Here is a 12,628-nt window from a genome sequence, read left to right as displayed (position 1 = left end):
TTAAAAATATTGATTCTTTCAATCCAAGAGCATGAAATATCTTTCCATTTTTTAAAGTCTTCTTTAATTTCCTTCATCAATGGTTTATAGTTTTCTGTGTATAATATTTCACCTCCTTGGTTAGATTTATTCCCAGATATTTTATTACTTTGGGTGCTATTTTAAAGGGGATTGTTTCTTTACTTTCTTTTTCTGTTGATTTATCGTTAGTGTAAAGAAATGCAACTGATTTTTGAACGTTAATTTTGTAATCAGCTACTTTGCTGAATTCTTCAATCAGCTCTGGAAGCTTTTTGGTGTACCTTTTAGGGTTTTCTATATATAGTAACATGTCATCAGCATTTAATGACAGTTTTACCTCTTCTTTTCCAATTTGGATCCCTTTTATTTTTTCTCTTGCCTGATTGCTGTGGCTAGGACTTCCAGGACTATGTTGAATTGGAGTGGTGATAGTGGGCATCCTTGTCTTGTCCCAGATTTTAGTGGGAAGTTTTTGTGTTTTTCACCGCTGAGTACTATGCTGGCTGTAGGTTTGTCATATATAGCTTTTATTATGTTGAGATATGTTCCCTCTATACCCACTTTGGCGAGAGTTTTTATTATAAATGGATGTTGAATTTTATCAAATTCTTTTTCTGCATCGATTGAGATGATCATGTGTTTTCTGTCCTTTCTCTTGTTGATATGATGTATTACATTGATTGATTTCCGTATGTTCAACCAGCCTTGTGTCCTTGGGATGAACCCCACTTGGTCATGATGTATAATATTTTTTATGTGTTGTTGGGTTCTATTTGCTAAAGTTTTGGTGAGGATTTTGGCGTCTATGTTCATCAGTGATATTGGCCTATAATTCCCTTTTTTTGTAGTGCCTTTGCCTGGTTTTGGTATCAGGGTGATGGTGGCTTCATAGAATGAGTTTGGGAGTATTCCCTCCTTTTCAATTGTCTGGAAGAGTTTGAGAAAGACTGGTATGAGTTCTTCTTTGTATGTTTGGTAGAATTCCCCAGTGAAGCCATCCGGTCCTGGACTTTTATTTGTAGTGAGGTTTTTAATTGCTATAACTATTTCTTTCTAGTGATCGGATTGTTCAACTGTTCAGTTTCTTCTTGATTCAGTTTTGTTGGACAGTAGATTTCCAGAAACTTGTCCACCTCCTCTAGGTTATCCAGTTTGTTTCCATGTAGTTTTTCATAATATTCTCGTATGATATTCTGTATTTCTATTTTGTTTGTTGTAATTTCTGCATTTTCCTTTCTTATTTTGCTAATTTGTGCTCTCTCTTTTTTCTTCTTTGTGAGTTTGGCCAGAGGTTTGTCGATTTTATTTACTTTTTCAAAAAACCAGCTTTTGATTTGGTTGATTTTTTTCTATGGTCTTGTTAATCTCTATTGTATTTAATTCCTCTCTCATCTTAATTATTTCCTTCCTTCTGCTGCTTTTTGGGCTTTTTGTTCTTCTTTTTCTAATTGATTCAGTTGGTGGGTTAACTTCTTTATTTGAGATTGTTCTTCTTTTTTGAGGAAGGCCTGTATCGCTATAAACTTCCATCTTATCACTACCTTTGCTGTGTCCCATAGGTTTTTAGTGGTTGTGCTTTCATTATCATTTGTTTCAAGGTATTTCTTAATTTCAGCTTTAATTTCCTCATTGATCCATTGTTTTTTTCAATAACATATTGTTCAATCTCCATGCTTTCCTTTTTTTCCCCTTTGTTTCACCGTTGTTGATTTCTAGTTTCATGGCATTGTGGTCAGTAAAGATGCTTGAGATAACTTCTATCTTCTTAAAATTGTTCAGGTTTCTTTTGTGCCCAAGTACATGGTCGATCCTGGAAAATGTTCCATGTGCGCTTGAAAAGAATTTATATCCTATTTTGGGGGTGTAATGCTCTGAAAATATCCACCAAATCTAGTTTTTCTATTGTAGTATTTAATTTCTCTGTTGCCTTGTTTATTTTCTGTCTGGAAGATCTGTCTAGTGATGTTAATGCAGTGTTAAAATCTCCAACTATGATTGTATCCCCATTAATATCCCCCTTTATCTCTGTTAGTAATTCTTGTATGTACTTAGGTGTTCCTATATTGGGTGAATATATATTAACGAGAGTAATATCTTCATCTTGTATCACTCCTTTAATCAATATAAAATGTCCTTCTTTATCTTTCTTTATGGCCTTTGTTTTAAAGTCTGTTTTGTCTGAAATCAGTATTGAAATACCTTCTATTTTGGCTTTTCCATGTGCATGGAATATCCTTTTCCATCCTTTCGCTCTCAATCTATATGTTTCCTTCTCCCTAAAGTGGGTCTCTTTTATGCAGCATATTGAAGGTTCTTGCTTTATTATCCAGTCTGCCACTCTATGTCTTTTGACTGGAGCATTTAGTCCATTAACATTTACAGTAATTAATTATAGATGTGTGTTTATTGCCATTTTAAACTTATCTTTGCAGTTGAATTGGTATATCCTCTTTGTTCCTTTCTTCTTCCTTTTGTGGTTTCATAATTTTCCTTTGTATTATCATTGATTTTAGTTAATTTTTGTGACTCCCTTGTAAATTTTTGGCTTGTGGTTATCCTTTTTTTTAATCTATTAACCCATTACTATAACTGTTTGTATTAAACTGATAGTAACTTGATCTCAAACCCATCCTATCGTTAAAACATTTAAAAAAGAAAGAAAAAATATTCTATATTTCCCTGCCTCCCTCTCCCACTCTCAGTGATTTGCATGTCTACTTTTATAATTTCGTGTTTACTTTATTTGTAATTCATGAATTATCACCTTTCCAGTTGTGAGTTTCTCATTTCTGTAGCATTCTGCTTCTTTTCTATTTAGAATAGCCCTTTCAGTATTTCTTTTAGCATGGGTTTAGTGTTGGTAAACTCCTGCAGCTTATTTTTGTCTGTGAAACTCTTTATTTTTCCTTCTATCCTAAAGGATAGCCTTGCTGGATAAAGTATCCTAGGTTGCATCTTTTTTTCATTCAGGGCTTTGAATATATCTTGCCACTCCCTTCTGGCCTGTAGTATTTGTGTGCAGAAATCAGCTGAGAGCCTTATGGGGGTTGCCTTGTAACTTAATCTTTGCTTTTCTCTTGCTGCCTTTAGAATCATTTCTTTATCCTTGACTATGGCCATCTTGATTATGATATGTCTTGGTGTGGGTATATTTGGGTTCTTCCTGTTTGGGACCCTCTGAGCTTCCTGTACTTGGATATCTGATTCCTTCTTTAAGTTTGGGAAGTTTTCAGTCATGATTTCTTCAAAAACCTTTTCAATCCCCTTTGATCCTTCTTCCCCTTCTGGGAACCCTATTATGCGAAGATTGGTACACTTTATATTATCCCATAAGTCCCTTATGCTATTTTCATTATTTTTTTATTTGCTTATCTTGTAGTTCTTCTGAATGGTTGCTTTCTATTGCCCTGTCTTCTAGATCACTAATTCGTTCCTCTGCATTATCTACTCGGCTTTGCACAGCTATTAGGTTATTCCTCACCTCTGTCAATGTGTTTACCCATTCTACTTGGCTCTTCTTTATAGCTTCAATTTCATTTTTGACATATTTTATATCTCTAAGCACTATCTCTTTTAATTCCTTCAGCAATTTGCTCACTCCTTTTTTGAAATCTTGATCCAGTAGTCTATCGATATCTATTTCATTGATCTTTCTTTCAGGGGATTTCTCTTGTTCTTTTAATTGGGAAAGGTTTCTCTGCTTCCTCATCTTGCTCATACCTCTGTGGCACTGTGGTTTATGGAGTATCAGTTGTCTAATTTGGATCTTAAGTATTTTATCTATCTAATGCCCATTTAGGAATAGAACTTAGGAAAGAAAAGGAAAAAATAAGAGGGGGAGAACGAATTTTATAAGAAGGGAGAAAGAGGGTTTGAAACAGTGTATAATGAATAATAGATGCGCGAGTTGAAGCAGAGAATTAATCGGGCTGAGACGTCCTTTTAAAATCTTTAAAATATAAGGGGGGGAGATGAATAGATGTATTTGAAACCTGTGTCTAATCAATAACAGGACATCAAAACCCAAGAGAAATAGAAATGAATTAAGAAGTAAAAATTATGAGAGTAATAGAAAATAGAACAGGTAAAAACAGATTTTTAAAAAAAAAGGGGGGTTGTCGGTGTTCTCCTGGAGTCTGTGTGCTTTTAATGTGAAGTCCTTCTGTCTTCGTCCTGTTTTGGAAGCTCAGCTTGTTTTCATAGGCCCTCCGTTGGCGCCCTCTTCTGTACTGCTCCCAGCACCTGTCGGCAAGCAGACCGCACCTCCTCCTAACACGGGGTCAGGTGCAGCTCTCCTCTGCTGTCAGCGGGCGGGCGGGTCACTGCCCCTCCGGATGGCGCAGTCAGATGTTGCAGACTGGCCAGGCAGGAGGGCCGGTCGTGCCCCCTCCCAGCACCTCGGTCAGGGGCTGTGTTCCTGCCCGACAGGCGGGGGGCCGCTCTCCCTCTACCTGCGCCACCGGTAGCTCAGCTGCTCTGTGCAGCTGCGCTCTCCGCCCTGATCGGCGCTCCGCACTTGTGCTCCGGGAAGACCGAGGGACAGCCTTGTCCCTGCTGAGGGCCAAAACCCAGCTCCTTCTTTGTCTTTGTGAAGCAAGTTCTCTGAGGGACCAGGATGGAAGGATCCTATCTGCCCCGGGATGTAGGCCCGTCTCAGTCTGGCCCTTGAGGCTGCTAAGCCCTTCGGTGCGGATGCAGGTTTCGCCCCCGCCCCCGCCTGGATGCTCAGCACCGGACGATATGGCGGCTCTGCCTGAGCCCCACCTCTCTTCCCCCAAAAAGTTTCCGTGGGTTTTCAGAGATGGGGGTATGCAACCTTCCCCCCAAGAGCACATCAACCTTGCTGTTTTATGCTGGGCCCAGGTTGTTCTGCCCTGTACACCCACAGCCACGGCGCTCAGCCACTTGCAGTCCCCTGGGGCTGCCTCCGTGCAGCCGCCCCCGTCCTCCGCCCGGCTTGTGCAACATGGCCCTGCCCGCCGCTGCCGGCCCACGTCTCAGGCTGGGCTTCGGGGGTACGCTCTGTGCCCGTTTAACATAGTTCTCTCAGACAAGGGCTGCTCTGTACAGATGCGAGCCCCGGAGGTTCCCCCTCCTCCCCGCTGGCCTCTTAGTTGGAGAGGGGAGACCAGCGAGCGAGCGTCAGTCCTCCTTTGCCGCTCCCATCCCGCGGGAACCCTCCCGCGGTGCTTTGCCTTTTGTTCTTTCTTTTTTCCTTTTCTCCTACCAGATTTTTGACATCTTTATCTTTTGAAGACGGCGATGTTCTGTCAGAGTTTCGCAGGTGCTCATGTTGGCTGAGTGGGTCTGTAGATGTGGGTCTTGGTGTATTTATGGGAGAGGGTGACTTACGAGCGTCCTTCTACTCCTCCATCTTCTCCGTCTTTTCAGATCCTTTATTCACTTTTTAATTGAGTTCTCTTTTTATTGTGGATTTGTAGGAGGTTTTTTTTATTTGAAGATACAAATTCCTAATCAGATAAATGATTTGAAAAAATGTTCTCCTGTCTGTTGTTTTTTCACTTTCTGGATGGTATCCTTTGAAGCAAAGTTTTACATTTTGATGAATTCCAATTTATCACTCTTTTCTTTGTTCCTTGTGCTTTGGGGTAATAGTTAAAATCTGAGGTATTTTATTTAAACGTTTATATATAAAATAACTTAATTCTTAGGACCATTCAAGGAGACGGGTGCTGTTGTTGCCCCAGTCTATGGATAGGAGACTGAGATGCAGAAAATTTCACTGACATATCAGTGTCACAGCTACCCAGTGCTGTGGGAGTTCAGACCCTCATGTTTGTCCCCAGCATCTGTGATGTTCACCAACATGCTCCACTCCTTCCTGGATTCGTTAATGAAAAAGTCTTTCCTTTTTTGATTTCTTGTTAGTTTGTTTTCTCATTGGGGACCTCATCCCTTCATTTTCCTTGCAGAGATCAGTGTAGGTTTATTTTAGGTCTCATGTAGGCGGAAACATTTCTATCAGTTTACTTCTTTGTTACTCACTCTCGAGTGATGATTGATGCTAGTTGACCTAATCAATTCATGCTCAAGCCTTTCCTGCTCATCACACTCACTAAAAACAGAGCCATGACTTACAGAATGCTCAAAGAAGAATGTACCTGAGTGATTTTATTTTTCTAACAATCAAACCAATCAAATAAAAACCCCGGTGTTGACACAGATTATAAGCCCTCCAGAATAGGGTCACTGTCTTCCTTGTATTTCATTTGTTTTGTCACAGTGTCTGGATAATGCCTTGCTGTCCAGCAGTTTTGTGAGGATATGGTGCTCGTGAATCATTGTAAGGACAGAATTTTGACAACAGACTGTGTTGTTCATTTCACGAGGGAAAAGATCATATAGAAATACTGCTCAGATATATTTAAAAATTAAACTTGGAATTTTGAAAAGAGTTCAAGAAACCATACAAAGATCTTTTCCACTAATTTTAGGTCTATCTTAGACACATTATGGTTATATAGCAGAGTAACTTATCAACTAGATTTGACAAGAGGTGTGTATTATTGATTATTTGTTTTAGTTGAAATATTCTACCTGGGATAAAGTAATCAATGCCCATAAATGAACATATATGTTTGTATTTCTATGCAACATGGGAGCAGACTTCATATGTTTCTATATAATATATATGACTGTGTGTTTTAATCTGTCTGTCTGTTTTTATAGTTTTTCAGCAATGTTGTAACTTTAGAATTCTTCTAAGATATGCACTCCCGATACTACTGCAGTTTGTACTGTGTATCCTGTCTTATGCATGGGATTCCACTGTCCCCTCAGTGAGGAATTTCCTCTCCTATTGAGTTAGTAGCAGATTTAAAGGAACTGTGATATCTAGGCCTTTGCTCTCCATGTGTTTGCTGTGGGCTGTCAATCACGATTTTCCCTTTGAGTTTTCATTGTTCAATTAGAATTTTTGAAAATAACTGTTACTATGTTTCACCGGTCTCCCTAGAAACTTGATGTATTTCTGCTATTCGGTTTTCAATTTATGAAAATTGTAAATGCACACTTGTTTTAAAGTAGTCCCTTTTCACTAGATATTTATTTATCTCTTTATAGTTAAAATAATTTTTTCCCATTGAATGAATCGGTGTGCATGATTTAAAAGATACCTTACTTTATATTTTTCTTATTCTTTCAGGTATATTCATTGTACACAATTTAGAAAATAAGGATAAACACAGTAATAACTTAAAAATGGCCTCTAATATCATCTGGAGGTACAGCTGTAGGGTTTGAAATTGAGAATTACAAGTCCTCTCACGTTGTTCTTCTTTTTCAAGTACGTTTTGGTTACTGAGACCCTCGAATTCCCATATGAATTGTAGCAGCAACTAGTCAGTTTCTGCAGAGGAGCCCGCTGGGATTGTGATGGAGACCACGTTGAATATACGGATCGCTCTTGGGAGCACTGCCATTCCAAGAGCACTTTCTTTTGATAGAGGAATGTGTGTGGAGTGTCTGTCCTGGTATTTAGGTCTTCTTTAATTTTGTTTCAACAATGCATAGAGTTTACAGAGTATTATTTTACTTTTTTTCTTTGCCTTTATACTGAGGACAAGTGTGCAAGGTACCGGGATCAGAAGTGTATTTGAGCCCCGCCACTTGCTGCCACCATGGACGCTGCGCTCTTGCTTTGCCCTCTTGCTTTGCCCTCTGTAAAATCTTGCATGAAATGAGACGTCGGTAATTCTCTCTTGAATGAATGATTATATGATTGTTGGATGATGCTTGAGAGTCCTTGTGACGATGTCATTTTCCCAGCCTTTCCCCTCTTTTTAACTATGCCGTTTCTCTTCCTTTCCTCCAGCCTGGTTTTCAGCCTGCCTGTGGCATTGATTTTCCCTGTCTGTAAACTCATCCTTTCACTGGTTCATGATAATGTTAAATGGGGACTGCGAAAACTTTCTAGATGACAAGAAAGAGCAAATCGATTGCATGCTAGTATTTTTAGAGTGTGTTATTCTTTTATCGATTGAAATTAAATCAGGCTGACCCCCTGAGCCCTCCCGTGAGCTGTTTTCGCCTTCCTACATGTGATAGTGCTCTTGTTGCTGCATGTGCCCTACCCCCAGTCTTGGTTTTGGAGTAGAGTAAGTCACCATCAGTGGAGCCCTCTCTTTAAAAGTTGAAGAGAACATTTGCCCCTTCTCTCTCATTGGGGACTTGGATGAGATGAGGTACCAAATAAAGAATGGAGCCCCACCTCATTCTGACCCCTGCTCTTTCCGTTGCTTTCTCCAGGGGAAAAGAGCACAATTCAACAATATAAAGATTAATTGTGAGCTAATGAGATAGACAAGACAACCGAATATTTATTAAATATCCTTTCATGTCGGAAACAAATGGATTATACACACAAAAAGCACACAAATCACGGTAGTAACTTGATTACAAATGTGGGTCCGAGTTCAAGTCCTGCTCTGGAGTGACCAGTCCTGTGAGATGGAGAACTGGTAGGTCAGCTTAGCCTCTCCTGGACTTGTTTTCTGTCCTGCAGGGATGGGGCTCCCAAGGCATCCCTCCCCCGTAAATGTGCTCAAGGGTGTAAATGACGTGCGTGGGGAGCCCCAGCACAGCTGCTCATTTCTCCTAAGAGCAGGATAGAATGGATTTGCGGAGATGGCTTTATGACCACACCGTGTAGACTCTCAGTGTTCCAAAGGGATGCTTTCTGGTTTGGAGATGGGATTCTCACTTCTGTAAATACCCAATGATTGTGTTATAGCGCTCATCTGATTTGAATCTATTCTTTAGAAAGTACATATTGTAGATAATATTTTCCAAGAATGCGTGCTTTTTTCTTTTATTATTTATAGTTCTACCCTCTCATCTCTTGGTGTGACTTTACATGGAATCCTGGAAACAGCCCTAAGCTACTTGCCTCTTCACACTTCTCTGTGGTGGTTTTCTTACCTGACTAGAAGAGGATTTTATATAGGAAATTTTCTTTGTTCCCCTTTTCTTGAAGTCTCTCTGTCTGTCTGCCCATCTCTCACCTGTCCATCTGTCCATTTCTCTACCCACTCATTCTTCTGACTTGTTCCAAGTAGCACTTCAGGCAGCTTAAAGAAGAACAGATGCCAAATAAACAGGTGAGAAAATGGGGCCAAGTTCAGACAGTGAGGTTAGGAGGCAAGCCTGTGTGAGGGTTGCAGGCGTGAGACACACGCCTCTGCCCTGTGCCTTATAAGATGGACATCAAGAGTGTGCACGAGGCTCCCAGCAGACACAGGGAAACAGGGTTTGTGGGAGATGCTCGCTGGCTGTGAAATAAATAAGTGGCTAAGGAGAAGCCCAACCTTTCCAGCTACTAAGGCTTAGGAGAATATTTTGATTGTCTTCCAGAATCAGAGTATTTCATCTTTTATTTGTCAGAGTTCTACATATAGTTGGTTACAGTCTATACCTGGAAATTTCTCCCAAACTCCTTCCTACGTGAGTCCCATGGCTCGGGAATGGGGCGGTTCTGCTCATTGACTGTGTTTGGACAGAAAAAGAAAATGACAGCCTCCAAGGAGCCTGGGATTTGTCAGTTATGTTTTGTCAGTGCTGTAGATTTCAGAGAATGCTTTCACAGTTTCTCTCCATCTGAGGCAGCAGCGTGCTCTCTTAACAGCATTAGGAGCTCAGTGCCACGGGATGGTGGGGGCTGACTGCACTGCCGTCAAGACATCTAAGGTAGTCACTACAGGCGTGGTGCTTTTACATATGCATTTCATATTCTTTAATAGAAGGTTTCAACAGGAAGTTAATTAACTGAGTTAATTAACATTTAATAAATATGATTCTTTGTTGAAAAGACAGTTATAGGCAAAATATAAGCTGTAAAGATTTTAAGAACAGTTTCATTACTGAAATTTCATTAGGGAAGATTCACAGTTTATCTTATTTATGCCTCTCTTTTAAAGTAACAAAGAAACAAGACAGAAAAAGCAGAAGATGATTTCTGTTCTTCCTCTTGGCTTGCAGGTGCCCTCACCTCCAGTGGCATCCATCCAGACACCAGCACTGACACTGGCCGTGCTCAGAACTGCCTCAGCCCTGAAGACACAACTGACAAATAGAAGGGGGCCGCGTCCTGTTACAGCAGGTGATCTCAGTTTGTGGGTCGTTATGTAACTGCGCTGTGTTTATCAGGATCGCCCTTTCTACATTGCGTGACGTTGCTGCGGTGTCTCCTAGTTACTTGTTTCTGTATGTACTCGTGTATTCTCTCCAATGAGTGGTACTACACTTCTTAAAATGTTTTTTTAGATGAAAAATAGTGTATTTAATATAATAAGTCTGAGAAAAGGGACAAAATGGGACTATCCTGGTCCCACAATTCAGAGATAATAATTAACACTTTAACATCTATTTTCTGTTCTTTTCGTCAGTGTGTATCAATTATCTCATAAAAACCAGCGAACACGCTGGGCCTCTTTACTGTGTGGAGACTTCCATTTTCCATTTGGCTTTTTATGTGTTTTTCTACAATATTCTAACTCCCCTGGCATGATTTTTAATGACCAATATAGCATTCTGTCTTGTGGAGACATCGTCCATTTTACTTCGGACTTAAATTAACCTTTAAATTCCAAGTATACTTTACTGAAATACCAAAAAGAGAACTGTGGTGGTACCGATAGACCCCTATATTACTTCCCCTTATTTCCTGAGGGTAAAAGCTGTTGACAATGTGGTATATATATTTCATGAAATTTATGCCTATGACATATATATATATATATATATATATATATACACACATACATATATAGATACATACATGAATCTGAGAAATCCATGTATATGTGTGTGCATATATGCTTTATTGAAAAATAAGGTCATACTATATGTTTTCTGCAGCTCGCTTTATTCACTCAGGTGTATATCATAGACATCCTCCCAATCCAGACTCACCCGGTCCTTTCAGATAGAGTGGAGGGGTCCCCTGATGTGCAGGTGTGGTCTCCTGTGCAAGGACACATTTGGTGGGAGATTGCTGTGGACAAGACCCAGGACCACGCTGAAACTCCGGCCCCCTGAGACACCACAGCTCGCTGTGATTTACTGCATAATTTTCTTGATGGTGGACACTTAAATTTTCTCCATTTTCCACTGTCAAAAAGATGTTTGACTGGCATGCTTCTTCTGCAAATATTCCTGTGATCTCATATGAGTATTCCTCTAGTTAAGGCTTCTGGAAATTTAGTCCCTGGATGTGACATTTACATTCATCACAGGCTCTTTTCAAGTGACTCTAGAAATTCCTTCTCCAGTGGGGAATGAAAAGATGTAGAATAACTTATGTAACCAATTCTATATCGCTGGATATGATTTCAGTTCATGTTTTCTTCCCACCATTGTAAACAGTGCTGTGAAAATATCCTGATGACTACATCTTTTTGAACTAAATTTTTCTAAATTAAACGATTCCTAGAAGTGGAGTTGAGTCTGTGTGTACACACGTTTTTCAGAGTTTACATATGCATTGACATGTCGTCCTCCAAACACGTCGCTCACAGTTTGTTCTCTCACAGATGGACACTAGCTAGAATATCTTTTAAAAATATTTGCCAATATGATGAGCAAAAGTGCTTTTTGATTGTTTTAGTTTGCATTTGATGACCAGTGAGGTATTCAGCGTTTTTCACTTATTAGCCATCTGACTTTTAAAAAGTGAATGATCCCTTATGTCCTTTGCACACATTTAAGTGAGGGAGCTTCTTGCTGCTTTGTGACAGCTCTTTGTATGTTATGAACAGTAACCCCTTGACTTTATCAATATGTATCACACAGCTTTTACTTGTCATTTCTTGCCTTTCATTTTGTTCAGTAGGTTTACTTTTGTTGTGGCCCAAAGTATACTTAAGTTAGTAAATGTCTTCTTTTTGGGTTTTATTTTTGGTATTATTCTTAGAAATACTTTCTTATAACGGTACAAATCTCTTCTGTAGGTTTTGTAACCTCTAATTTGGAGATGATAATAGTGCTTGTTACAGTGAAAGGAAGTTGAATTAATGTGAGCAAAGAGTTGTATTCGTTGTTATTAGTACTTTCTAATATTCACATCACTTTCTATAATTTTTCTTGTGGTCATTATGACTGGAATAGAATTTGTTCTTTCCAGGTGATTCTCTGCCCCAGGAGAATTATTGAATTCATACTTTTCTCTTTGATTTGAAATCCCACGTGTACAAAATACTTATGTACACTAGAGTCTATTTTTGAGCTCATGGTTTATTTCTGTCAACCTTACTTTCTTACTCCAGCGCCATATCTTACAAAATGTAAAAATTTATTTAATATCTGACAGTGCAATTTTTTTTCGATTCTTTTCTTCCATCCCAAATTTTCTTGGCTAGTATTATGACTTAATTATTCCTGAAGAATTCTAAAATACTTTGTTCAAGTTAAAAAAAAAACAGAAAAGTGTTTTCATAGGATTTTTTAAAAAGTTTTGAATTATCTTTAGAAGAAATTTGATCTTTACAAAACTGCTTTCCTCCATGCAATATGCTGATGTCTCTACATTCACATCTCTTACTTTACCCCTAAGTACAGTCCTGTAGTTTCTCCATGTAGAACATGGGCATTA

At 39.2% G+C, this 12,628-nt stretch overlaps 1 protein-coding gene across 9 annotated transcripts in view; it reads left to right on the top strand.

The window, feature by feature from the left end:
* The window catches only part of LOC140690347 (trafficking protein particle complex subunit 9-like), a 274,618-nt gene that overhangs the window by 7,985 nt on the left and 254,005 nt on the right, over positions 1-12,628 (top strand). For 7 of the 9 annotated variants that reach the window (XR_012065581.1, XR_012065585.1, XR_012065583.1 and 4 more), the window contains exon 3: positions 10,018-10,138. The gene's annotated coding sequence lies outside the window, so the exon portion shown is untranslated. Of the gene's footprint in view, positions 1-10,017; positions 10,139-10,896; positions 11,171-12,628 lie in introns of those variants that run through there. The other 2 variants (XR_012065586.1, XR_012065587.1) reach the window with 2 other exon arrangements.

Source organism: Vicugna pacos, chromosome 30 (genome assembly GCF_048564905.1).
Source record: "Vicugna pacos chromosome 30, VicPac4, whole genome shotgun sequence".
NCBI classification, from domain to species: domain Eukaryota; kingdom Metazoa; phylum Chordata; class Mammalia; order Artiodactyla; family Camelidae; genus Vicugna; species Vicugna pacos.
Note: the sequence above shows the minus strand (reverse complement) of the source record. Positions and strands in the feature narration are given on the sequence as shown.